The sequence below is a fragment of the Camellia sinensis genome, chromosome 3 (assembly GCF_055761805.1).
Source record: "Camellia sinensis isolate YWXY chromosome 3, ASM5576180v1, whole genome shotgun sequence".
NCBI lineage: Eukaryota > Viridiplantae > Streptophyta > Magnoliopsida > Ericales > Theaceae > Camellia > Camellia sinensis.
The window spans coordinates 77,725,858-77,753,803 of record NC_138963.1 but is presented as its reverse complement, the minus strand read 5'-3'; the positions used below and the strand labels follow the sequence as shown (position 1 = coordinate 77,753,803).

General features: G+C 33.8%; 1 pseudogene; it reads right to left on the bottom strand.

The window, feature by feature from the left end:
* Positions 1-32: 32 nt before the first annotated feature.
* LOC114296967 (large ribosomal subunit protein uL18-like) lies at positions 33-26,612 on the bottom strand (annotated as a pseudogene).
* Positions 26,613-27,946: the final 1,334 nt, after the last annotated feature.

The window sequence follows — 27,946 nt, the reverse complement described above, 5'->3', positions numbered from 1 at the left end:
ACAATGAACACTCATATCTCTACTTGGTGCGTTCAGTCGTCATAATTATCATCACCCTCCTCATCACCAGCAGCAGCAGAGCTGAGTGCATTTAACCTCTCTATCAAACTTGCCTTCCTTTCCTCTTAAGTTAATTTTTTCAGGTTATACCTGTCACCATAAAAAATAAAATAAAAAAAACCAAGATTATAAAATAATAACCACTCAGTCGTGATTATGAATGTGTCCTAAGAGGAGTCTTCAAAAAAAAGCTTATAACCAATAGCATAAGATGAACATGGGAATGCTATATTTGTGTGCCACATCAGATGGCAATAGTATACACTTGACTGCCATTAATACAATCAGTCTCACATTGTATATCAATAATATGCATGTTTGTTTGGGTGGACATGAACTTGGAATTGGACTAATAATCCAATAAAATTATTAATCCGATATTTGATTAAACAATTGAAATACGGACTAATTATTTTAAACTTAACTATTAGTGAAGATAGGATACATAATCCAACGAATTCGTAGTTCTAGGACTATTAGTCATGGGAATGCTAATCCAGTCCGCCCAAACAAACATGGCCAGAGTGTGTTGGCATTTTTGTACTGTTAACCATAAACAATAGTTGAAACTTCAAAGATTGCAGGCAACTCTAGTCTTCTTGGTCTATACTAGCTGAAATTTAAATATGCAACAATGAATTAATGGCACGGTTCCATAAGAATAATAAACACATAAAAAAGTCGGTCCAATGGAATGAATTATGTTTCTAAAGCTTTTTATATGAAGGTGGAAATGTGCACATGCACAAATAAAAAGATGATGCATTAATTCTCTTTGGCCAACTTCTCTTCAGAAGAATAAGCTCAAGAGTCTAGTACTATGGCAACAGCATGGTCAACTCTCCATTAGCTCACTAGCTCATATAATACCCTCTCCTCAAAAGCACAATTAATGTTATCATTGTCCTATAAAAATATTGAAAAGAGAGATGTGGGACAAAGAAGTGAAAGAGAGAAACTAATGAAGGAAGAGAAATTACTACTGATGTACCCCACATAAAGGTTGCAATATTACAGTCTATTTGCACTTATTCCAGTTATTTTAAATTCAAAATAGTGGGAAAAGTTTACACATTGGCTGAAGTAGAGACAAAATGTGGTCATGGCCTAATATAATAGTTAACTAAAAATACAATTCCGGCATAGAACATTAATAAATTTACAGTCATACATATCAAACAAATAAGAACACATTAGAATCATTTTGCATTCACTACCAAAAAAAAAAAAATTTAAAATTTTAGACACCAAAATTTAGAGACAAAATTATTTTTTAGGGACTAAATAATTTTGTTGCGAAAAATGTTGTCATTATATTTTTAGCAACAAAAATTATATATTAGTGATGAATTATTATCCTTTTGGAACCAAATTTTTTGTCTCAAAAAATAAAGCATTTTGAGACCAAATTATTGTCTTTAAAAGTCTATTTATTAGTGACATTTTAAAATTTTTGTCACTAAAAGTCTTGATTTTGACTTTTTGAGACGACCTTTTAGCGATTATCCTCGTAATGAGAGAAATTAGTTTCTAAATATCTTTTATAACAAAATTTTTTACTTTTAAAGACCAAAACATTTAGAAACTCTTATATGTTGTAGTGATTACCTCTTGTGCTCCTTAGGGCCGGCCCTCGCCTAAGGCTCTAAAATTTTGACCCAAAAATAGGGTCCTCAAATTTAATAAAATGTTATAGGCCCAATGTTTTTTTTTAGGATCAATTTAAAGGGCTCAAAATATTTTATTGGATCCATGCATGGTTTAACCTATATTTATTTATATGTGTAGTTTGTTCCATATTTATTAAAATGAAAATATATATTAAAAAAAAAGTATTTGAGTCAAAAAAGAACAATACATGCAATATATAGGTCCTAATTTTTTTTTACCTTCTTTATTTATTAGATTTTAGTGAAATCAATAATTTTACCCTAATTTTTTTACCTAGATCTTTATCAAATAAATAATTTTTCCCTAATTTTTTTGCCTAGATCTTTATCAGTTTTAATTGAATAATTTTTCTTAATTTTTTTGTCCTAATTTTATTTCATTAAATTGTTTTTTTATAATTTTAATAATTATATATGTAAGTAAATTTTTTTTGTAGCTATAAACAAATAAAAAAATTATAAATTATTATTTTATCCATAATATTTTTTTTTTAACATAAGAAAGACCTCATTTTCGAAATTTGCCTTAAGCCCCTAAAACCGAGGGCCGGCCCTGGTGTTCCTTTGGTGACTTCTTCTGGGATTTCTTTGGGCTGGGATCAGCCCGTATTGCTGCATGGACTTTTTGTACTTCTCCTCAATGACATCTGGCTCAATACCTCTCTTTATGTATTGGGTAAAGTGAGTCTGGTACTTTGCTGGCTCATCTTCCACCAGAGTCCACGTGATCAATAAAATGAGAAAGTTCACGCACATACAGTCTCTAAAATATTAAGGAAAAGAAGTTGAGACCTTTTTTTTTTTTTTTTTTTTTTAACCTCTATCACCTTTAATGTACTGAGATTGATTAATTTTTTATTTTTTATTTTTTTTTCTTTCTATCACTGATATGTGTCTATAGAAATTGTGAAAGTAAAAAAAAGAAAAGACTCTACCATTTCTGAAATGGAGTATTGATAGAGACCCCCTCTAATCACCACCCCCACCACCCCACACACACGTGGCGGGTGGTGATTGGAGGAGAAGGAAAAGAAAAAAAATAAAAAAGAAAAATTGGCCAATGAGAAGAAAAAGGGGTCAAAAGGAGTGGGAGGGAAAAGAGGTCTTAAACATTTTTGTTCTGAAATGTTAATATGCTGTTCAACATCATAATAATCCATTTTGACACAAGATTCAGGTCTCACCCCCATGTAGGAAGCAACCTGGCCCCCATAAAGGTATTTGCGGTGGACCAGCATCAAGGTTCTTAATGTCTTTACTGAACCCAGCAAACCTCTTGTCACTGTGACCAATATCAAGCCCACCATCTAAGGTCTCGTTTGGTAAGTAATTTTTTTAGTTAAAAAGTCATTAAAAAAATTAAAAAATTAATAATTCATATCAAAAAATCAAAAATTCTCTTTTTTCTTTACTTTTTGCACATCTTTTCGTAAAAATTCAAAAAATCATCCCAAATATACTAATTTTTTTTAGCTCATATTTTAATCAAATAACTAAAAAGTTACTAAATTAGTATGTTACCAAACGAGGCCTAATTCTCCCTGAAGTCACATGTTAATGTACTCCATACAAATTAGATTAGAAATTGTATTTATCAGTCTCCAATAAGGGACAAAAAAGTAACAAGAAGATTAAAATAGGATGTTTCTTAAAGAGTGGTAGTATTAGCACCTCATTAATTATTTTGGACCTTCAATTTCTTTAGACCCCCACTTATAAATTTTAAAATCCTTAAGATTTCTTGTCCCCCTCCATATAATATCAAAATTATTCTTGTGAAATCATTCTACTAATTGAATGCACACCCCAAAAAACCCTCTTTCAAAAAATCCTAACAAAACCCACCAAGAAGAAGAAGAGCCAATGTGATTACTGTCTCATCCACCATTGTTACAGTTGGTATGCTCTCTCTCCCTCTCTCTCTCTATATATATACACACATAATTTCTTAATTTTCTCGTAATAATTTCTATTATTGCAAGAAAAAAATTATAATAATTAGTTTTGTTAGTTTTGTTGGTAGATATTATAAAATTGTGAGTTCAACAAAGAACTACGCAGCAATATTATCAAAGTTACGCGATTAAGGAATAACTTTTGAACTTGATAATGGATTTGAACTACTTCCGAAAACTTCTACAAGGATTAAAAATTTTGACTGTTTAACGTGTAAAGAAATTTTCATATTCGGACCTGTATTCCCAAACATTATTTATTTGTTCGAGAATGCCTTCCCGAACAAATAAGTAATGTTCAGCCCTGTATTCCTGAACTTGAAAAAATGCAAACTTCTGCAAGCGTTAATAATTTTGACAGTTCAATGTGTTAAGAAATTTTCATGTTCGGACACTATAAGTTGGGTCTTGAATGACGAAATTTTTGTCTCCAAAGAGCTAATTTTGTCACTATAAATATTGGTGAGGAAATATTTTGCTTACTGGTTTCTTCATTAAATGTTTGTTACTAAAAACCATCGTGATGAAAAATAATTTCGTCACCAATGAAATTACTTTAGTGACGAAATTTTTTGTCACCAATGAAACAACATTTTGTTGCCAAAAATCCTCGTTTTAGTCACCAAATAGTTATTCAGTACCATAGTTATAACTTTAGTTGACGAATAAATTTGTCACACATATTAATCATTGATGAGAAAATAATTTCGTCACAGTAAGATGTAAAGTTGATAAAATTTTTCGTCTCCAAAAGTCATACATGGGTGATGAAATATGTTTCGTTACAAAAATATATATACGTGATGAAATTTTTAGTCATCAAACAACAAAATCAATGAAAACTTTCATATATAAATTGTAATAAATTTTGTCACAAAAAATGTTTGTTAGCGACGAATAATCACTTTGTCATAATAACAAGTACAAATGACAAAACAAATTCGTTATATTTCAATTTAAATTATTATTTTACAATATCTCTGCTCATAATCTAATAACCTTTTAATTGTACTAAGAAATCCACTAACTATTATACACCACTTCACAAAAAAATTCACTAGAACAATTATATTATAAATCAAAATATCTCCATCAAACAACTTTAATAATAATTCATTAAGTATAACAAAAAAAAAACATCAAAGCAAATCCCAAAATGAACTAACGTGGAATCCACAAAAAAAATCAACACACGATCTTGATTTGCAACTACAACTAGTATTAGTTCAGGAAAAAAAAAATCAACATTTGATCTTGATTTGCAAGTATGCTTCCAAACGTTATCAAAAACCAATCTGTAAAGAAAATAAAAAAGAAAAACATTAACATATTATCAATTACATTGTATAGACCTCATTATCTATGTCAATACAAATTGTATACACAACGAGTCTAGCTTAACAACCAGAAGTTCCTTTGTACATGGCAAGCTCCTATTAATCACATCACTAACTTAGAGCAACTCTAACACTGCCTAGGAAAAATATACAAAAAAAGTAAACAAATAGTTTTGTCTCTACTTTGGTTAGTGTGTATTTTAACAAGGGTCACGCTAAGTAAGAAGTAACTAATGAATCTATTTTCATTAAATACATTTTGAAACTTGTTAAATCTTAGTTAATAATTAGTGAAACTGCTGTGTCTTACCTTGCTTACACTCTGTTTTACTAGGAAGATAAGAAGATGTGTATTGTTGCTAAGCCTATATTGGTTTTTCTAGTTTTATCCAAAAAATTGATTGACACTCTCTTTTTGTTTACCCGATTTAATCTCCGTTTTTTTCCCCAGGAGATTGGAGTGGGTGTTGGTGTAGAAATGCGTACTTTTATTCCTTGAATGCTCCTCTGAATAAAATATGGTTTTTATGACTTTGAAATTTAAAGAAAGTGGGGAAGTTCCAATGCTCTGTGTGGAGTTATTGATTAATAGTCAAATTTGATATTTTCTATGACCAAAGTGCAAAGATGACTTATAATTGCAGCACTTACGATCAGTGGCATGTTCTTATGTTTTCCAAGGATATGAGGACCTAATAGATGCAGGTTTAGGTAATGAGAAAAGATATGGAATAATATGTATTACTTTAAACTATGTCCTAAATATAATGGACTTGCTGCGTTATGGGATTCATCTTAGTGCCACAAATAATTAGGACAACGTTTCATTGCATTGAGTTGTACTATTATTATTTATTGAGACAACTGACTTGTTATCTCAGTGTTCTCCTCACAGCTCATGGTGTGTTATGTCCCACATTTCTACCTGTAAGTATAGGAAAAGTAAATATTCTTGTTGTCTAAAGTCGCTTTTTGTGGCGCTTAGTGTTTAGTGTGTACATTATTGATTTTTTTTGCAACACTATTTACATACTATCCCAGGTAAAGACCGAGAGAACCGGATACCCTAATGAATCTATTTTCATTAAATACATTTTGAAACTTGTTAAATCTTAGTTCATAATTAGTAAAACTGTTGTGCTTTAACTGGTATATACTAACCAACATGAGAAAAATAAAAACATAAAACAAGTGAAACTTAACAAAAAGGCGATCTACGAGTTCATGGGATACCACCTCCTCTAAATTGTCCTTTGAAACCTTGCTTCTTAAGAAAGTCCATGGTGTTTGATGTCATCTCCAAATGCTCCTCAAGCAACTCATTCATCTTTCTTATCACACTATTTTGTGCTTGAATTTTCTCTTTTTGTGCTTGAATTTCCTGTTTCTGTGTTGTAATTTTCTCTTTTTGTGATTGAATTTTCTCTTTTTGCTCTTGTATTTCCATCTCTAGACGGCTCACATAGCCACTGTTAGTCAAAGCACTGGTAGTCTTGACAGAGAAGGAAGGCCTCAACCCAAGTCCTTTAACATATCCTGACCTTCGCTTGATAGCACCTTCACAATAGCTCCTCTGAAGTAATTGGAACCATACCAGGTTGGGAGTAATGTTCGGCTTGGATCTTTATCATACTATCCCATCATTTAAATAAAATAAAAAAATAGAAAAGTGAATAAAGATACAATAAAAATTACAATCATCCTAATACAAAAGATAAATATACATACATAATTCTTTTCGCATTCTGGAGAAATCCACTGCTTTATGACATCATTAAAGTGTGTGGATTTGTAAACACATGGCACCTTTGGCAGTTGGCCCCCATTTGCACTTGTCTGATTTTTTTTTGTTCATCAACTAGTAAGTTAAATAAGAATGATGGTAGTAGAATCATCTTTATAAAAAAAAAAGGAAAAAAATTAAAGAAGACGCACCACCTTGTGTACCCTAACTGGGAGAGATTTTGACCCACATCTATGCTTCGTCTTCAATTGATTTCTATTGTCAATGTTAGCTTTTGATTGCTTTTACAAGGAGCAAGTTCCAATAGAAAAAAAAAAATATATATATATATATATATATATATTAGGAAGAAACGGTAATTGTCAACAATAAATGAACAAAAGAAAAGTTTACCAGTCGATTGCTATCATTCCACTTCCTGTCAATCAAGTTTTTCCATTTCTTGAGGTCACATTCAGGCAGTGGATGGCTTCTAGCATACTCCTCTCTCTTAGCACTCTTATGGTTCAGGGATTTTATTCGTAGTCTGTAGGTGTGGGTGCTTAAGCTCCGTCCACACTTTGTTGCCACCGCTTTGTTAACATCCGTGGATTCACCATGCATGTCAAATTGATCCTAGCAACAGCCATAAATATTGTAAGTCATAATTAATTATATTACATGAATTCAATTAATTATGTAAAACTTTTACCATTAGACGTTGAAACATAGGTGCCGTAACTTCTTTGTCGAGATGTTTCCACCTACGAATGCTAAAGTCTGGCAAGTATGTTCGGACCTCAACACCAATTTTGGAGACTAATTGAGAGGCATGATCCCCCACTGGCGCACGATACTTCTGTTGTCATGACCCGAACCCGCCCCCATGGGTTAAGGACATAACCGGCCAATAATCACGAGATTACCTACGGCCTCAAACCAAATAAGACATAACTCATCAGAGTAAAGGGGCCAAACGGAAGCAAATTTAAACTTTTGTCCATAGAGCTGTGCTTATATGGCACGCCATAACAATCCATGCATATACATGTTAATAACTCACATCAAAATATGCACTAATACAAAGTTCTGTACATACAGGATCATTCAAGTCTAAGTCAGCCAATCAAAACTATGTACAAACGTATCCAAAGTCCTCACCAACATGACAAAATATAATAAGATAGCAAAAGGGCGAAGACGAGTCTCATGCGTGAGACGTAAGAGCTGACTCTTCAAAACTTGGTTGTTTCATCCAAACTTCACTGAGGCTGGGTTTAGACCTCTCTTGGCTCACCTACAAACACATGAATGAGCGTGAGGGAAAGCCAAGTGAATAATATCAAATAAAGAAGATACACGAACAGTATTTAGAACAATATACACCAAACGGCCTTGGGCCCAATTCATATTTCTATCAGGTATATATATAAATATGTATAGGTCAAGTGACTACGATTCCAAACACATCAAACGGCCTTGAGCCCAATTCGTTCCTGTCCGACGGCCTTTGGCCCAATCATTTGTGTCATACGGCCTCTGGCCCATCCATTCATGTCATACGGCCTCTGGCCCATTCATTCGCGTCATACGGCCTCTAGCCTATTCATTCATGTCATACGGCCTCTGGCCCATTCATTCGTGTCATACGGCCTCTGGCCCATCCATTCTTTCATTCATGTCGAACTGGCCTTTGGCCCATTCATTCTATCATTCATGTCAAATTGGCCTCTAACCCATTCATTCTTTCATTCGTGTCAAACTGGCCTCTAGCCCATTCATTCTTTCATTCGTGTCAAATTGGCCTTCGGCCCATTCATTTGGCGTAGCAAACATTTGTCCACCATTTGAATTAACGAACTTATAAGACTTACATAGGAGTAAGCAATTAGACAAATAACATACTTTAGATATCTCTATGAAGATATTACTCACAGTGATCGGCAGGATGATTTGCCTTGGAGCTCGACCCTACACATTCCATGAACACAATGGGTCACAAACAATTCAATCCGTTCTTAATTCACATATTCCTCTTTAGGCTTCATTCTTATCATTTCAACTCATTTACAATGCTTAATACATGCCTAAGAGTACTTAGAAGTGAAAGAGAACGGAAAACGAAACATAGAACGCATTTACAAAATTTCAGAAACAGGGGTCCCCGCTCGAGCGTGGACTTCCCCGCTCGAGCGGACCCATTAGGTCTGCAAAAGTACTGGTTGCCTCATCTCTACGCTCGAGCGCGAATTCGGACGCTCGAGCTGAAGGTTATTCTACATAGCTCCCCGCTCGAGCGGACATCCATGTCTGCAAAACGTTCTGGGAGCTCGTATTTCCCGCTCGAGCGTGAACTTCCCCGCTCGAGCGGACATCCCAAATTCTGGAAAATCCAGAATTGTTCTTAAGCTTCAAACTTGCATTCAAATTAACATATTTTGCATATTATGGCTCAAACTTCACATAAACATGTACTAACATGATCCAACACCAAATTCATTGCATTATGAAGCTCAATTTTCATGAATCAATCACATGCATGTCCCAATTTACCCCAAACTTATTTCCAACATAATAATTTCATGCATTCAAACTTATACTCTTATGAGTTGTACATGCATGTGGAACACAACTTCTATTCTCAACTTAGATGATAAAGAGATGGTCAAAAATATGAGCTTCAATTAAAATCTCACATGGATTATACATTTTGTGCTCAAACATGCAAATTCAAAGCAATTTCTCACATGCATGTGCATATTGACTTCCAATTCAACAAAACCAACTCAATTCATGATCTAACTCACCAATTAATCTTCAATTCACAAAATCATAACTCAAACTCATGAATTAAGGGTTGATTACTCACCTAGGCGCTTTAATCTTCCAAACTTATGCTTAATTCTTGAGTTGGTCTTCAAATTATTCAAGCTTCAAGATCAAACTTCAATTGTTTCCCTCTCACTCTCTCAAGCCGACCCTCTCTCTCTTTTCTTAGAGTTAAAATCAGCCAAATTGAATAAAAGAGAGGAGTTGAGTGCATAGTGCCCCTATATATATAAGTCCCATTAATCACAATTATCAATATTAAATAATTTGAGCACTACATCATTAATTAAATCTATTTAATCTGATCCGAATCAATTTTTAATTAAAATTCACCGTAGGCTCTAAAAATTACGCCAATCATAATGGCGTAGTCAATTTCGATTTCTGTGGCCGATAGGGCATTCAATTTAAATTCCAAAACAGATAATCAAACAGATATTCCTACTGTGAACAGATAGAAATTTAAAACTACATATTTTCACATAAATGGCACACAAAATCATATCATAATAAGGATCAATTAGCATAATACAAAACAGGGTTATCACATCTGTGGTATGGGAACTTTGAGCTTTCCATCTTTCTCAACCATTGCTTAAACCTTCAACCTGCGTGTCAAGCCACAAGGGTGTTCATCATGGACAATAACTCGTCAATAGAGCATTGCACTAAGCTTCAAATTCACCATGTATGATGTAACCCACTTCTCTCACTCTCTCCTCTAATTTTCTTACCTTACTTTCTAGAAAAGCATACAAGAATATTCATAATTCTCTCTACTTAGTTGTAGCTCCTATAATGCTTGTGCCTATTGTTACCTGCCAAGAAAAATTACATCCAACAGTTGTATATTAGTTTTATCTATTTAGCAAACATAAACATTCCATGATAGGTATACTCCTTCAACAGGTGTATACTGGTTCTATCTATTTAGCAAACATACACATTCACAAATTTGAACTACTGATATGGACTAGGTTTGCTACTAGCAATTGAGGTTCTAGCGATCGTGTTCGGAGTGTGGTCAACATTAGTGGGGGATGGTGACTGGGGAAACGTTCCGGCTACTGTTCCTGTGATTATATTTTCTTTGGTCTATCATGATCTAGCTCTTGGTGAACACAAATTTTGATCTAACAATGATGACAATGAGTTTTATGATATGTGATTTCTTGCAGTTGTGTGTGCTTATTTGAGAGGTGATCTACAGAGGATAAGGGCTTTAGTTGTGCTTGGAAGTGTTGTGCCATTGCTGGCATTGCTTGTTTGGGACGCATTAGCACTTGGCCTATCAACCCATGCTGACCAAGTTTCTGATCTTGTCGAATTGCTCCTGAGGTACTTCGATCTTTTAACCATATGTTAGACCAGTAATTCTATAGATATAGAACTAACCACAAAGCCGACCACAGAAAATCAAGTAATTTAAAGAAACATAAACGGAGCAACCTCTTCAATGATGGCCCCACTGTATGATGTGCTACCATAATGAATGCAGTGTTGCCACACTACATTTTGGACATTTTTCCAGGGAGAAAAAAAATGGGTCTACAATGTTTTTTTATCTAATATAGAGTAATTTGTGTACATATATTTCCTTTCATGAGGAGTGTCTTCCACAAGCAGGCCTTGAGGGGTTATGGTGAAGGGTTATGTGATAGAAAAGAGAGAGAGAGAGGGTTACCATACCATTATTTTTTGTGGTTAGTTTTGTTTTCATAGAATTATTAGTTAATGATCTTTCTTATAGAAACATTGTAATAACATTTTTTTGGGGGCAAGTATGACATGATTTCTTATACTTCCTAGTTGGTCTTAGAGATGGGTTTTAAATGTGCAATCCTCATAATACATAGTTTAGTTCAGGGGACCAACAAAGTTCTTGGGAGAAAATATTCATATTGTTGCATATAGAAACTTTGAAACTGTTCTTGATCAATATACTCATTAATCCCTGTTCCTAGTTACATATTAGGCCTAATTCTATTATTCCTTACAATATTAACTTGTGTGCTAATTAGGGGGAAAATTTTACAATGATGATATGACATGATTATGGATACATGATATATTACTCAGTAATTATTATGTAAGTATAATAACAAATCTCAACCTATGTAAATGTGACAGGTACATATTATATTAAAACAGAGAATTTCATTTTAATAGTAAAATTCAAGATCTTACTGACACTAGATTGGGAGGCTGCCTTCCTCTGTGCCTCTATATTGGCATCAAGTGGCTGTAAGTGTTGGCTCCCCACATTGTCATGTAAATCCCCATTCGGAACAATAATGGCAGTAGCAGAGCATCAAGCATCTACAAGGATCCTCAAATAACCAGGCATGGTATCCAAGAAGAATCAAGAGGCTAGTCCAACTAGCAAGGATGATCACAGAAGCAAAGAAATCAATCCAAATCATAACATAATTAGTTGATTTTATTTTTTTATGAATAATGTAACAACCCCCATACTGTTTACTGATTAATGACCGATTGATTACCGATAATCACCGATTACTGTTAAACGGAACTGATAATGACTGATAACTGGCTGATAATTGAACTGATTAAAAGTACTGAACTGACTGACTGAAATTGGAAACCGAATTGATTGAGTATATGTTAGTTAAATTGCATTCTATCTGTTTGACTGTATGATTATCTGTTCATGCTTATATGTTTAAACTGCTAATTGAAGGCCTTATCGGCAGCCGAATTAGAAACCGATTGATGTTTTATGATCCTCATAATTAATGTGAATTTATGGTATACTTACCTAAAAACTGATTAGGTATGATTAAATTAGATTAAAATAAGCTAATTAAAGAGTTTGGTTTATTTACCATATTGCAACCCTTAGTGGCACACTACCTAGTGATGCTAGAGCCTTGCATCCTTGACTCAAAACATTTCCATCAGCCATTTCTCCTGAGCTTAGCCGACCATGAGAGGAGAGTTAGAGAGAGAGAGAATTGTTCTTGTTGATTTGGCTTGAATTGCTTGGAATTCATCTTGAAGAATTGCTTGGATTGAAGTGTAGATTTCACATTGAGCTTCCCTATCCTAAATACAAGACTTAAGGTAGCTCCATTGTCTTCTTGTTCATGTTTTGAGTGGATTCTTGCATGGTTCATGTCATATTGATGGAGTTTAGAGCCAATCATGGGTTAGATGTTGAATTGAAGCTTGATTGTTGCATGCATGTTGCCATTCTTGAGTTTTGAGGTTGTAAGTTCATGTTTCCTCACATGCATGTCCATAATTTTGTAATGGTCCATGATTTCATCATGTTTTGGAAACAATTAGCTCCTTAGAGCATCAAATTGAAGCTTTGAAAATGATTTGAGATCATGCATGTTGCATGTTCATATTGTTCTTGAAATTGGTTTGAAATTGGGTTTGAATAAAACACCCTTGGGCTTTGATTTCTCAAATTGAGTTTTGAATCATGTTTAACTATGAGTTTACATGTGTTTTCTGGAAATTTAGCCCAAGAGGTCGAGTTTTGATGCTTTTGAACTTGGTTTGAGCTTGGAGGTGCAATCTGGGTTTTCCAGATTTCGCACTTCCGCTCGAGCGGGGGAAATGCCGCTCGAGCGTGGAATCCGAGCAACCAGCATCTCTCTGCACTGTTTTGCAGTCCGCTCGAGCGGAGGATTGGGCGCTCGAGCGGAGTCATGTCTCAAGCTCGAGCGGGCGTCGAGCGGAGATTTCACCCATCCAGTACTTTTACAGTACGCTCGAGCGGAAAAGTTTACGCTCGAGCGTGTACCTTTGTTGCATGTCCGCTCGAGCGGGGAAACATGCGCTCGAGCGGGACTCTGTTTTTCTGAAAATGCTTTTAAATGTGCATCTTTGCATCCTCATCCCATCCTAGGCATTCTTAGGCCTAGTTTAAGACATCTTGATGAGGATATCGTTGTAGAACACACCAAGGCAAATTAGGGATTAAGTTATGATATTTCCCATCTGTGTAGCTTAGTGTGTTCAACCTGTGAACTGTGTAGGGTTGGCGACTGGGGAGACACGCTCTAGCATACCGTAGCCCAAACTCTGTGAGTAACAATTGTGTAAAGATATGTTCAACTGATATCTTTTGAATACTGAACTGAACTGTTTACTGAACTGGTATTACTGAATGAATGTATGTCCTTTATTTTCGAACTGTACTGTGGCATCCTTAGTACCTACTGTTTACTGTTACTGTTACTGTTACAGAGATCTCTGTCGGTTCCCTCGTGGAACCACTACTGTTTACTGACTGATGGCCATCATTACTGTTCGGTCTTTTAAGACCTACTGTTACTGTTATGCTAATGGATGTACCACATATGACTGTTTACTGTACTGAACAACTGAAATACTGATTGAATTGAACTGTTTTCATTACTGTAAGGACATTCATTCTAAACCCCTTTACGCTTTATGTTATTCACTGGGCTTTAGCTCACTGCTCATATATATATGTAGGTGTACAGGCACCAGATCGGAGCTAGGAGCGTCAGGGTAACTCCAGTTTTGTCAAGCCAGCCTTTGTGCCTCACTGCGAGGTTCCGAGTTGCCATGCTATGGCTTTGGGGTGTTTTGTTTGTTTTCCCCCGCCTGTCTTCATACTGTCTAACTGTTCTGTATAAACTGAATGTTTACCGTACTGTTATCAAGGGATTAGGTCCCTGTACTGTGTGATTGTAAATTCTGTATAGACTGTACTGTTTGTGTATGTATGAATGCATGAAAAATCTTTTTGGCATACAGACTGTCACAGCTCATTGGACATTGTTTAATTACTGTATTGGCTTCCGCCAGGCCCTGTACTCTGTTTTACTGTATTACTGTTAAGCAGGCCTTCGGTAATCTCGGATTACTGGCCGGTTACGGTGCTAAACCCATAGGGCCGGGTTTGGGTCGTGACAAATAACCTAAGTACAATCTTGACCTTTGCACTCCCTCATCCTTTTTAATTATTAGCTAGTCATTCTTTAATTCTTAAAATAAAAATTCATTGTAAATCTTGACCTTTTCACTCCCCCAACCTAAGTAGAATCTTGAATAACCTAGCTAGTCATTCTTTAATTATTAAAATAAAAATTCATTATAAATCTTGACCTTTTCACTCCCCCAACCTTTTTAAACTAGAATTGCAATTAGCACAAATAAATACTACCAAACAATGTCAAAGATTCATCAAAGAAGCAAATTAGATATTAGTATTATTCAACCTCCAATAAGAAAACATTATTTTAATACTCATGAAAAGTGTTTAATCTAAAGTTAAGAGGTTAATTCTTATTATTTTGGTGATAGAAAGTGTAAATTTAGTTAAAAATAGTGACTTAACTCTAGAACAAGATAGAAGAGGAAAATTTGAGAAAAATAGACGCTAATCCCAATGCATGAGACTCTATTGTTGAGGGGTCTAAAGAGGGTCAAATATACACAGTGTTATCCCTGCACGTGAAGTGGTTGTTTCCGTGGTTTGAATTAGTGATTCCCAAATTGCAATGGAGCAACTTTACCATTACACCAAGGCTCACCCTCTCAAAATTTAGGGTTTAAAAAAAGGTTCCAGAATGCTTTTACAAAACCTATCAAATTCAAACACTATAACATATTGTAATGGCCGTAAGTACTGGTGTGAAAGTGCCATGGTCGACAATGCAAGCAATTTTTCATCACACTAATATATCAACCTACTACAAATACTATTTCAATGATAGCATTGCACAACAATATCAATGATTTTCTGAAACTAGTCAAAACTTTCCAACATAACAAGGAAATTTCTCAAGATGGGAAAAATTGGGAAACAAAACAGTTTGCATAATTACTTGATATTGGTAAACATAATTAAATAAATAACAAATTTATGAAGTTAGAGTAGCATAATCAAGCCACGTCATCTAATAAACCTTTGCTAGAAATCTATTGACAATCCTTTTTTTCGCCCACTTCTATCTACAACAGATAATTAGTTAACTTCCTTGAGGGTTAACCCACCCGCTCCCCTCTCGAGTCATTATTTCATCAATATGTTATTCAAAAACCTATTCAATAAGGGAAAACTATGAAAGCTGTGGAAGTCAATCAATGTTGTGAAAACAACCAAGCAAATAAGTAATTGTCTACCTGTCAAGGGAAATTTTGGAGGTATATCTAATATATTTGGAAATGCCACACATTTATTTTACCATGTATTTAACCTATGTTTTGACAAGGGGAAAAGAGAGAGTGAGAGAGAGAGAGAGAGAGAGAGAAGGGAAAATCCTAATTTAGAAGATATAGTACAACAAAATTTCTTGTTACTCTGACTTATTGATAAAGTTATCCTATATGAGTTGTTCTTTTATGAAAAAATATGCATCTATGGGATGTGTTCTACTGTTAAATGGAACACATTATAATTAAAAATTTGCATCTATGAAAAAATCTGCATCTATTGATGAAAATAAATTTTGCCACCTGTTATTTTTATTACTTTATTATACGTGACAAAATTTATAATTCGTCATGGATTATTCTTATTTAGTGACGAAATTTGTTTTCTTCACTAATTTTCGTCACCATAGATATATATATATATATATATATATATATATATATTCACAATAAAAAGATTTACAAGAGAAATTCGTAAGGAAAAAAAAAAAGCACAACAAACCAACCAATACACTAACAACAATTCCACCAAATCACATAACAAACACTAAAGATAATAATATCAATAGAGCACATATCTAAAAGAGTTGTTAATCTTCATAATTGATATCCAATAACAACAACAACAACAATAACAACAACAACTAACAATCATAAACCACCTAAACAGATAGATATCCAGAGAGTAAGAAAGATTCAAACTTGCTTGTGATAGATATAGACATAACTAAGGCCACACTTCTACCATAGTAGTGACAGCCAAAGTGAAAGTTCCAGCACCCACATAGGATAAAATATGTCTTCTTCTTCAAAGAACAGAATGAAACCAGAGCAAAATTCAACCCTCTTTCTCTCTCTCTCTCTCTCTCACTCTCTCTCACTCTTCCTCAAATCTTCATCATTTTCTTTCATTTTCGTTTCATTGTACTCACAAGATCAATAACTTTCACTTTCTTAACTCAAATAAAATAAACCCAAATATATTTACGAAATTTCTGTTCAAATAAAATAACAAATTTTTTTATTCCAAAATTTTTATTTTTATTTTTCAAAATCTTTGTTCAATATGAGGAAATGAAGCACAAATCACCAGAATCGAATCCCTATTTTATAAATCTAATCCCTGAGCAGAGCATTAATGATTAACAATTAACTACCAAAAAAAAAAACCCCAAAAAATACATATAAACTTGAAAACCCGAATGATAAATCCAAGCTTTTAAATCGCTCAATAAAGAAAACAATTCTAAATTTATTTACCAAATCAACAATAAAGCTAGATTATAAGCTAGAAAAATTGTGAAGATTGAAAACCCATAAATTTTTTGAAACAACTCAATTAAATCGACGGAATACAAGAAAAGAATAGAGAAAATTGAACCTGGGGTTTGATGCAGAGAGTGGAGCCTTGTTTATACAAGAAAGGCTGAGTATAGTGTAAACGTTGAAGGTGGAATAACGAGGGTAAAGAGCGATGGCGGAGAGGTATTACGTGCGTTTGTTTTGATATATATATATATATATATATATAGAGAGAGAGAGAGAGAGAGAGAGAGAGAGTTGATAAACAGAAAAGAGGCAAAACAAAAAATTAAAACCTTATTTTGAGAGAGAGATGATAAACAGAAAAAGAGATAAAAAAAAATTAATACCTTATTTCTTTTTCATTACCGCTCAATACACCAAAATTTTCTCACCAAAATTGGTGATAATATTATTTCTTCACCAAAAGATGTCAAAAATGTTACCCAAAAGACAACCTAAGAGAGGGGGTAAATTAGATTTTTAAAATTAAAATTAATAATACCTTAATAAAAATTATGACTAGCACAATATATAAATATAATTAATGAAATAAAAATAATTAAAACAAATGTCTTAACAACTATGTCAGTTAATGATTTTAGCACAGTAAAAATGTGAAATATAGTTATGGCAATTTAAAATAAAATAAAGAGATAAGGGATGTGACGCCCTCAAAATAATACATATAAACCCCACATTCTTGACATGCATAGACATAAGTGAATAAGACATATTTCCATTTATCAGAGTATTAAGTGCTAAAGTATTACATGTTGACATCAAAAGTAAATGCCCTACGGGTTTACAACTTTTCAAGTCAACACTTGGTTACAACAAAAGAAGAGTTTTAACTCTTTATACAAAATAAGCCATTGGCTTGAATTTACATGTAATACCAAAAAAGATAACAACAAAAGATCTTCAGCCTCTAAGCCTCCCAAGCTACGTCCTTGGACGCGACATATCACCTGAACCTAAAAATAATGTCCCATATAGGGTGAGCCAACACCCAGTAGAGATATACTAAACCAAATATGAGAAATAACTAAAACATTAACATTCAACGAATGATTAACACTTGTAAACCATATTACAACACAACTCAGTTCCATGACAAATACGTTCATATTTCATTCCACTTCCTTTACTTATCCAATTCAAATTCATAAACGAGGCTCATTGTCACGCCCCAAAATTTGGACAATTAAATATTAAATTAGGACTAAACCCCAATTAATATTCCATTATCCAAATTCTAGGAGTGAAACAAAAAAAAAAAAAAAAACTAAAACGCTAACGAAACCATCCACCATAAATTCATAACTAACAAATACCTCAACATTAAGGTAGCAATAACTAGTCAAAACAACTTAAATAAAGTACGGTTACAAACCATGCCAAATTATTCTAATACTAAAGTCATAAAAAAAAATAATAATTACATAAATTAGTATCAACCCTAAGCTCAATAAAAGAACTCCAAATGACATGTCCTACGATCACTGGTATTTCTTGTCACCACCAAAGCCTCTACTAATCCTGCAAATGAAGCTCGGCTGCGCTCAAACAGAAAGCACCCGAGTTGCCAAGAGACAAAACGGGTCAGTATACAGGTATACTGGTATGAGTACAAGAATTGACACCCACGTGTCCACCAGACACAAACAAAAAGTATATTATTTCTTATCACGGAACAAGACAAGTAGTTCCAACCGCACCGAGACGAATGGATAGTTTCCTGAGATACGGTGACATTTAGTTTCTTGTCCGTATACAACGAAATATAAATTGATTATAGAATAGACAATATAGAAATAAAAATATGGTAGGTCAGCCCTGCATAAAAAGTTAGTAAGACTCACCATCCTGCAAAACAAATAAAGTTAGTATAATTTAATCATAAATAACTTGTTGAAAAAAAATATAAAATTACACCGTTTCATACTTAAATAATTCGAATTGATCAAAACTCAAAGAACGAAAGTTGTAAAAAATCAAATTTCCTATAAGACAATGCGAACGAATTTAACAGAAACTGAACAGGTTAAGAGAAAAACTTGATATAAAAATCTAGACAGAGCTCAATCGAAAAATCTGAAGCTGAAAACGAACCAAAACTGCCCTAAGATGATTTTTTTCAAAAAATTTCCAAACACGAAAAGTGTGCAGAATAATGTGTTACTTCAGTTTTCGCGAAACCAATAAAAATGAGCTCGTTTCGTGGGTTAAAACAGCCTCTAAAATCTGCCTTGCTAAAATGAATCAAACCGACAATAATCAAGATCATCCGATTATAAGTTCTAATCGATCTTTTTATTAAAAAGCTAAAACACAAAAGTTGTCTAAAATCACATATACACGCCTCTGCTCAAATTTCATAATTTATCAAGATCGTTTACTATTTTTTTTATCATATACATAACAGTACCATACACACTATACTAATAAATTCATAATTAAATTCTTTGTTCCTTAACTCCACCACTTCGGTTCTCCCCTTCCGGCCTACACATATATCCCATGTGCCTCCCGTATACCTAACACCGCTCCGAAGCCAAACTTGCACGGGGATATCGTCCCGAGTTTGACTCACACTCCCCGGATGGTTAGCATATACGTACGCGCACAAATCAAAGCACTCGTCTACTCATGAGAACGAGGCAACAATATATATATACACAACATCTCACACATGAGAATAAACATAACAATGCCGAGCCTAAGGCATTCAAATAAATCTCATAATCCTCACTTTTTTTTTTATACACTCTTTCTCCCCATCACTCAAATAAAACAACAATCCATGGAGTCATGGTGGAGTATAAGGAATTTATCTATAGGTTCATAATTAATTTTAATTTCATATGACCATGAGTGTAATTACAACCATAAAATAAATCCATATAAAAATCATAAATATGGCATACACAACTAAAGTAAAATCAATCCTTCATTTACATGCAAATACAAAATCAATCCAACATCAAATAAAAATAAATAAATAAAAACAATGAATCAATCCATCCTCTAACCAATATCTATGAATTCTAAGTTTATTTTAATTTTATATAATCATGAGTGTGATTACAATCATAAAATCAATCTATATAAAAAAACCCTAAACCTTGCATGCAACTAATCAAAATAATTAAAATCAATCAATCATCTAAAAATCCTAAACCTTACATAAACAACCAATCAAAATAATTAAAATCAATCAATCATCTATAAACCCTAAACCTTACTTACCCAACTAAACAAAATAATTAAAATTAATCAATAATCAAACTAATATCAAATAAATAAATAAAAATAAAGAATTAAATATAAATCAAGGGAAGTGGATTTTGTACTCACAATTATTTTTGAAGATCAAAGAATCACTCAAAGAATTAATAAAGTCACCCAAAATAAAACCCTAAACCTTGCATACCCAACTAATGCAAATAATTAAAATCAATCAATCATCCAAAAACTCTAAACCTTACATACACGTCTAATCAAAATAATTAAAATTTAGTCAATCATTTAAAAATTCTAAACCTTACATATCCAACTAATTAAAATAATTACAATCAATTAATTATCTAAAATCTTAGACCTTACATATACATCTAATCAACATAATTAAAATTAATCAATCATCTAAAAATCCCAAACCTTACATACCCAACTAATTAAAATTATTACAATCTATTAATCATCTAAAAATCCTAAACCTTACATATACGTCTAATCAACATAATTAAAATTAATCAATTATCTAAAAAAAATTTCAAACCTTACATGCCCAACTAATTAAAATTATTACAATCAATTAATCATCTAAAAATCTTAAACCTTACATATACGTCTAGTCAACATAATTAAAATTAATCAATCATCTAAAAAAAATCCCAAACCTTACATACCCAACTAATTAAAATTATTACAATCAATTAATTATCTAAAAATCCTAAACCTTACATATACGTCTAATCAACATAATTAAAATTAATCAATCATCTAAAAAAATCCCAAACCTTACTTACCTAACTAATTAAAATTATTACAATCAATTAATCATCTAAAAATCCTAAACCTTACATATACGTCTAATCAACATAATTAAAATTAATCAATCATCTAAAAATCTTAAACCTTACATACCCAACTAATTAAAATTATTACAATCAATTAATCATCTAAAAATCTTAAACCTTACATATACGTCTAATCAACATAATTAAAATTAATCAATCATTTTAAAAAAATCATAAAACTTACATACCCAATTAATCAAAACAATTAAAATCAATCTATCATCTTCATATCAATACAAAAATCAAATCAATATTAAATAAATACAAATAAATAAATATAACGAATCAAATATAAATAAAGAAAAGTGAATTTTGTACTCACAATATTTTATTGAAGATCAAAGAAATATTTGAAAGATTAATGAGACCACCAAAACAAAACCCTAAACCTAATCTTTTTCTTCCTTTCTCCCCTCTTCACGCCACACACATAATGTTTTGGTCTCTCTCTCTCTCTCGCGGTGCCGCACACAGCACAACCCTTCTCTTTTTTTTTCTTTGTTTTCTTCTAATTCCCTTATAACCTAATTGACTACATATTACATATATATATATATATATATATATATATAAACCTAAATCTCATACATAACAACCTAATAAACTATTATATAATATTATACAACAAATTATAATATATAAATATAAATATACGATAATATATATATATAACAAATATAAATACACCTCTTTTTTATGTATAAATGAATATATAAATATAAAGATTCTGATTAATTATATATAATTAAATACCACATTAAACTAATTAAATATCACATTAAATTAACTAAACAACACATTAAATTCTCATGTAACGATACAATTAATAAAACCAAAAATAAAATAAGATAATAATAACCATAATAATAAAACAAAATAATGACTTAAGAAAAGTAGGGTCGCTACACTCATTATCTAGCCAAACAATTAAATGAGACTACAACTCATAATAATACACTTACATTTTTTCACAATTCAAACGAGATTACAACTCATATTAAAATACTCCCAATACTTCAATTATCTACGTTATGCAAACGTAATCGAGATTTCAGGACTTTCACCCTGGACACTCCGGCCAACTTAGTTATCAATGGAGTCCATCCCCTATCTCCTCCCAAACAGGTTTGAGAGCACATCTCCTATTTCCTTCCAAACAACATACATGTACAATGTATTTAACACTCATCATATACAATGATCAATCAATACACATATTTGATGTATTATTCCAACCGTCATAATCAATGACATATCCCGGGTGATTAGTTTTAGTTTTTCCTAATCAACATACAATGTCTACAACAATCAAGACTATCATTCACCGATAGCCCAAAGCAGTTATCTCTAAACAGATAATAAATTTATCAAACAGATAATACATCAACATTTTCATCGGTGAGTGATTTATTTATCCAACTACACCATTCAATCTCATAATTTCCCAATTTCATGATTTTCAACTCAATTTCATATTTTCCCAAATTAATTATTTAAATTAATTATTCAACATAATTAGGGCATTTTCCCCCTTTTTCAACACTGACCCAAAGGTCCAAATATCATCAATGAACATCAACAACTTCATTTTAAGACCCATACACACATGTATAGTTCAAAAGGGCCAAAACCCCTCTTTATACATTTCAAGCTTTGAAACCCTAACACCCAAAAACCCCAAACAACACCATCTATACAAAATGCATAACATCTAGGTCAAAACTCATAAAAAGGAGTAGGTTATCCCTCCCTCAAATTTCGGAGCTCAAAGGAGATGAAGAACAAAACTCAAGATGCTCCGATCACCAACTTTTTCGGATCAAAACGAAGGTCACGCCAAGCTCCACACTTTTTACAAAGGGACAAGGGTGGAAGATCACTAGAGCTAGATGATTTTGTAGAGAGAAGATGTATTCTAGAGAGAGGAGCTCTCAAATGAGGGTTTTGAAAAGTTAGAGAGAGAGTGTGGGTCGAAAAAGTGGTTCAAAAAACTTCACCTCGGACTGATAAACATCACAGTCCGCTCGAGTGTGGAACGCCCCGCTCGAGCGTCAGACACAGACTCCCGCTCGAGCGTGAAAAGCGACGCTCGAGCGTCGAATGCACACTTTCAAAAGTTCTGCAGACGAAGGTCCCCTCTCGAGCGTGAAAGTGGATGCTCGAGCATCTGATGACCTGCAGGAAAAGTACTGAAGACTGAATAATCCCGCTCGAACGTCAAGATCCCCGCTCGAGCGTAGGAGCAAAAGCAAGGGGCCCGCTCGAGCGTCAAAAGCCCCGCTCGAGCGTGAAGGCCAAAATATGGGCATCAACTCTATGTTTCTAAACACAACCAACCTGTTTCAAACCTTCCTAACACAACCCAAAACTCAAAGACAAAGAGTAAAGGATGGAAACGAGAATAAGACAACAACACACATCCACGGAACCGAGTCCGGAATACACTAAACAATGAAAGGAAAATCGGGATCGCTATAAGGGAGAGAGAGGCAAACAAATTTATAGTGGTTCGGCTTCAACTCGGCCTACGTCCACTCCTTAAGCTTCACTTGAGATTTTTCAATATCTTCTAGCTTCACAGGGGTGCTAACAACCTCTTTACAAATTGAGCAATCCTCCACGGATTTTACACAGACTTCACAAGTCCAAACCCTTGCAAATCTTAGGTGATTTACAATCACTCTCAAGATTTCAAGAACACAGTGTTTGTAACACTTTTACAAGATGAAATGGTATTTATGCTTTCAAAGAAAGCTTACAATAAATATCTCTCAAAGATAGATATATAAAATGAAGTTTTAATTTTTTTGTAAATCTCACACAAGAAAGATGAGCTTAAAGCTATAAGGCTTAGTGTATAATTTCTGAGAATAGATGTGAGTGATTATAAATCAAAGAATATTTTCAGATTTTTTGTAACTTGTATACATTAGAGGCTTTGGTATATATAATGGAAATTATAGTCGTTTATAGCCGTTGTATTCATTTGAATTTATAGCCGTTTATACCCGTTGTACTTCCATCATTACCAATTTGAATTTATAGTCGTTTATAGCGGTTATACTTCCATCATTACCAATTTGAATATCTCCCACTCCATCATTACAAATTTGAATATCTTCTACTTTAACCTTTTGAACCTTTATAGCCGTTTATAGCCATTGTATTTCCATCATTACTAATTTGAATATCTTCTACTTAAACCTTTTGAACCTTTTGGCCTGCTGCTGTGCTAGGCTGTTTGAACCTTTGTTTTGAACTCCTGATTTAATCAAATCTTAAATACATTCTAACAACATTTAGGATAAATGTTTATGTGAGAAATAATAGGACAAAATAAATTTTGATTCTATTTTTCTCTTTCTAATAAATCATCAAAATAAATTTTGATGATTTTTTCTCTTTCAAATAAATTATCAAAATAAACTTTGATTTTATTTTCTCTTTCAAATATATCACCAAAATAAATTTTGATTTTATTTTTCTCTTTCAAATAAATTAAAACATAATTAAATAAATCATCAAAATAAATAAGTCTATCAAAAAATATTAAAAATTATTAGCGACAAAAATATATTCCTTACAAATAATTTTATAATTAGTGACAAATTTTTTTCTCATCAAAAGTCTCAAAATTTTGGCGCCACCCAAAAAAATTAGTGAGCAAATTCTTGGTGACGAAAGTTAATTTTTCCTCACCTATTTTTTTTTTATTATATATGGCAAAATTTATAAATTCCTCACGAATCATTCTTATTTAGTGACAAAATTCATTTTCTTCACTAGTTTTCGTCACCATAGGTTACTTGTGTTGTAGTGATTCTTGAACTTGAAAAAAAGAAAACTTCTGCAAGCGTTAATAATTTTGATTGTTCAATGCTTTAAGGAATTTCCATATTCGGACCTACATTCCCGAACATTACTTATTTGTACGGGTGTTCGCAGTTCGGTTTTGAACGGTTTGCGGATAGGTTTGGACCCGCTCGCATGTATGTGGTTTGAAAAAAATTCGACCTGAAATCGCCCACAGTGTGGGTTGCAGTTTATGCGAATAGGGTTCGCGGATGTTCGAGTAGTTGTGGGTAGTTTGTGGATTGGACTTTTTTCAATTTTCAAATTCAATTTTCAGATTCAATATAATATAAGATTGATTTTAATTTCAAAAGTAATTAACAGATTCAATTTCCCTCTATGAATAAGTAAATTCAATTTCCTATAATATTCACAGAGCAAACAAACAAAAACAAAAACATTCAAAAATAATGTTTTCAAACAATGTTCTCTACAATATTTCTTTTCATATCATGAAATTAGGGTTTGGTGTATTGGCCAAAAATATCTAAGATAGGATGAATGAAATCAACGATCTAGATTTTTTTATATATAAAAAATAAAAATAAAAAAATCTAAGTGCGGGTGCGGATTAAACCTGCAACCTGCAATTATGCATATTCCAAACTGTATATGTCCGTATTGTGTTTGCAAAACTGCCTATTTGTATGTGGATTGGTTCGAATTGAGCGGGTTGTGCGGTTCAAATAACCCTATACACAGCCCTACTTATTTGTTTGAGAACGTCATCCCGAACAAATAACCAATGTTCAGGCTTGTATTCCGCCAAAGGGTTGCCACTGTTTCCGCCATAATATTACCATTGCTAAAAAAGTGTAGGTAGTCAAATGGTTGCCACTGTTACCGCCAGAATATTGTCGCCAAAGAGTTTTCAAGATTTTGAGGGTGGGTAGGTTTTGAAGATGGGATTTGAGGAAGATAGATTGGTGGTGATGGAGGTGGGTGCTCTCATAAACCCTAATTCATGATATAGTGAGTATGTAGGTTTAATTGTGAGATGGAATGTCCAAAAATTAATGATATCCTTTTTAATTTTAAGGTAAATTACAAATACACTCCCTGAGATTTGTTTAAAATACAGTTCGCCCCTTGTGGTTTAAAAAATTACAAATATCCCCTTATTTGAATTTTTTATTTAACAGAATTAACTAAAAAAATGAAATTCATAATTATTCTCCTATACAATAATAAAATAACCTAAATTATTAATTGAAACATATTTTTAATATCATTAAAAACTGTTAATTGACTTGATGATTTATTAATAAAATTGACAATTTGTTATGAAATTAGAAATCTTAAAGGATAGAATGTAATTTTTAAAATTAAAGGGAGTGATTCATATTTTAATCAAATTTCAAGAATATATTTATAATTTATCCTTAATTTTATTTGAAATTATTATTATAATACATAAAAGTTAAAATTAAAAGGTCTAAAATAATTTATAAAGAGCTAATCTTCCTAAATTTTCTAAATAGTTTGCATCGAACTTTACAAGAAGGGGTCCATGATACCTTGAGAGCACCAAAAACACCATTGCCAGTTGTTGTTCGTATAAGGCCAACATCTAGGAGAGCACGGAAGGCCCTTCTTCTCTCTACTGGCTCAACAGAGGAATCCTCCCCAGTTGCCTGCATGATTTTTTTTTTTTTTTTTTTTTTTTTTTTTTTTTTTTTTTTTAAATTATATTAATCCTACTGCATGTGGTTGTTGGCATGGAGGTGTACATAGAATTACTCTCTATCAAATTTTAATTATCATATTTAATATATTTTATAAATAATTTTATTCTTATAAATATTTTTTTAAATGTTGGTAACACTTACGTTTTCAGTTTTCTATTTATATTTATAAAAATTTAAAAAACTCAAATAAAAACTTGTTTGGTAAAATTTTTAATTTATAAATCAGTGGTCTCAGTTTATAAATTTAATTAAAAAATGTGTTTCCATTTTAAATTTTCAGTTTTTTTTTTTTTTACCACCCAACACTAGCCACCACCCGCTACCATTTTCCACCACCGTCTTCTGCCACCACCACCACCACTACCCACCACCCACCTGCCACCACCCACCACTCGCCACTACCATCCACCGCCCGCCACCACCACCTACTTGCCACCACCACTCACCACCCACCTGCCACCACCAGCCATTCATCACCACCAGCCACCTGCCACTCACCCGCCACCACAACCACCACCCACCACCACCACCATCATCCACCACCCACCCGCCTGCCACCACCACCTGCCACCACCACCCACTCGTTACCACCTACCACCCGCTACCGTCACCCACCTACCCACCCACCACCACTACCACCACCATCCGCCACCTACCCGCCACCGCCGGCCATTCGCCACTCACCTACCACCACCACCCACCACCTGTCGCCACCACAGCCACCACCACCACCATCACCACCACCCGCCATCCGCCACCCACCTGCCACCACCATCCACCACTCGCCACCATCACCACCACCACCCACTCGTCACCACCCACCACCCGCCACCGTTACCCACTTACCCACCATCACCACCCGCCACCACCTAGCACCACCCGCCATCCGCCACCCACATGTCACCACCACCCACTCGCTACCACCCACCACCCGCCACCGTCACCCATTCACTCACCACCACCACCCGCCACATACTTACCACCACCACCCACCTGCCACCACCACCCACCACCCGCCACTACCACCACCACCACCCACTCGCTACCACCCTCCACCATCACCCACGCACCCACCACCACTACCATCCACCACCAGCTACCCACCACTCACCGCCACCACTTTCCACCACCGTCTTCCGCCGCTATCGTCACCCATCCACTCACCACCACCTACCCGTCACCACCACCACCCACCACCACCATCACCACCACCACCAACTCGCTACCACCCGCTACCATTACCCACCCATCCACCCCCCACCACCACCACCACCACCACTCGCCAC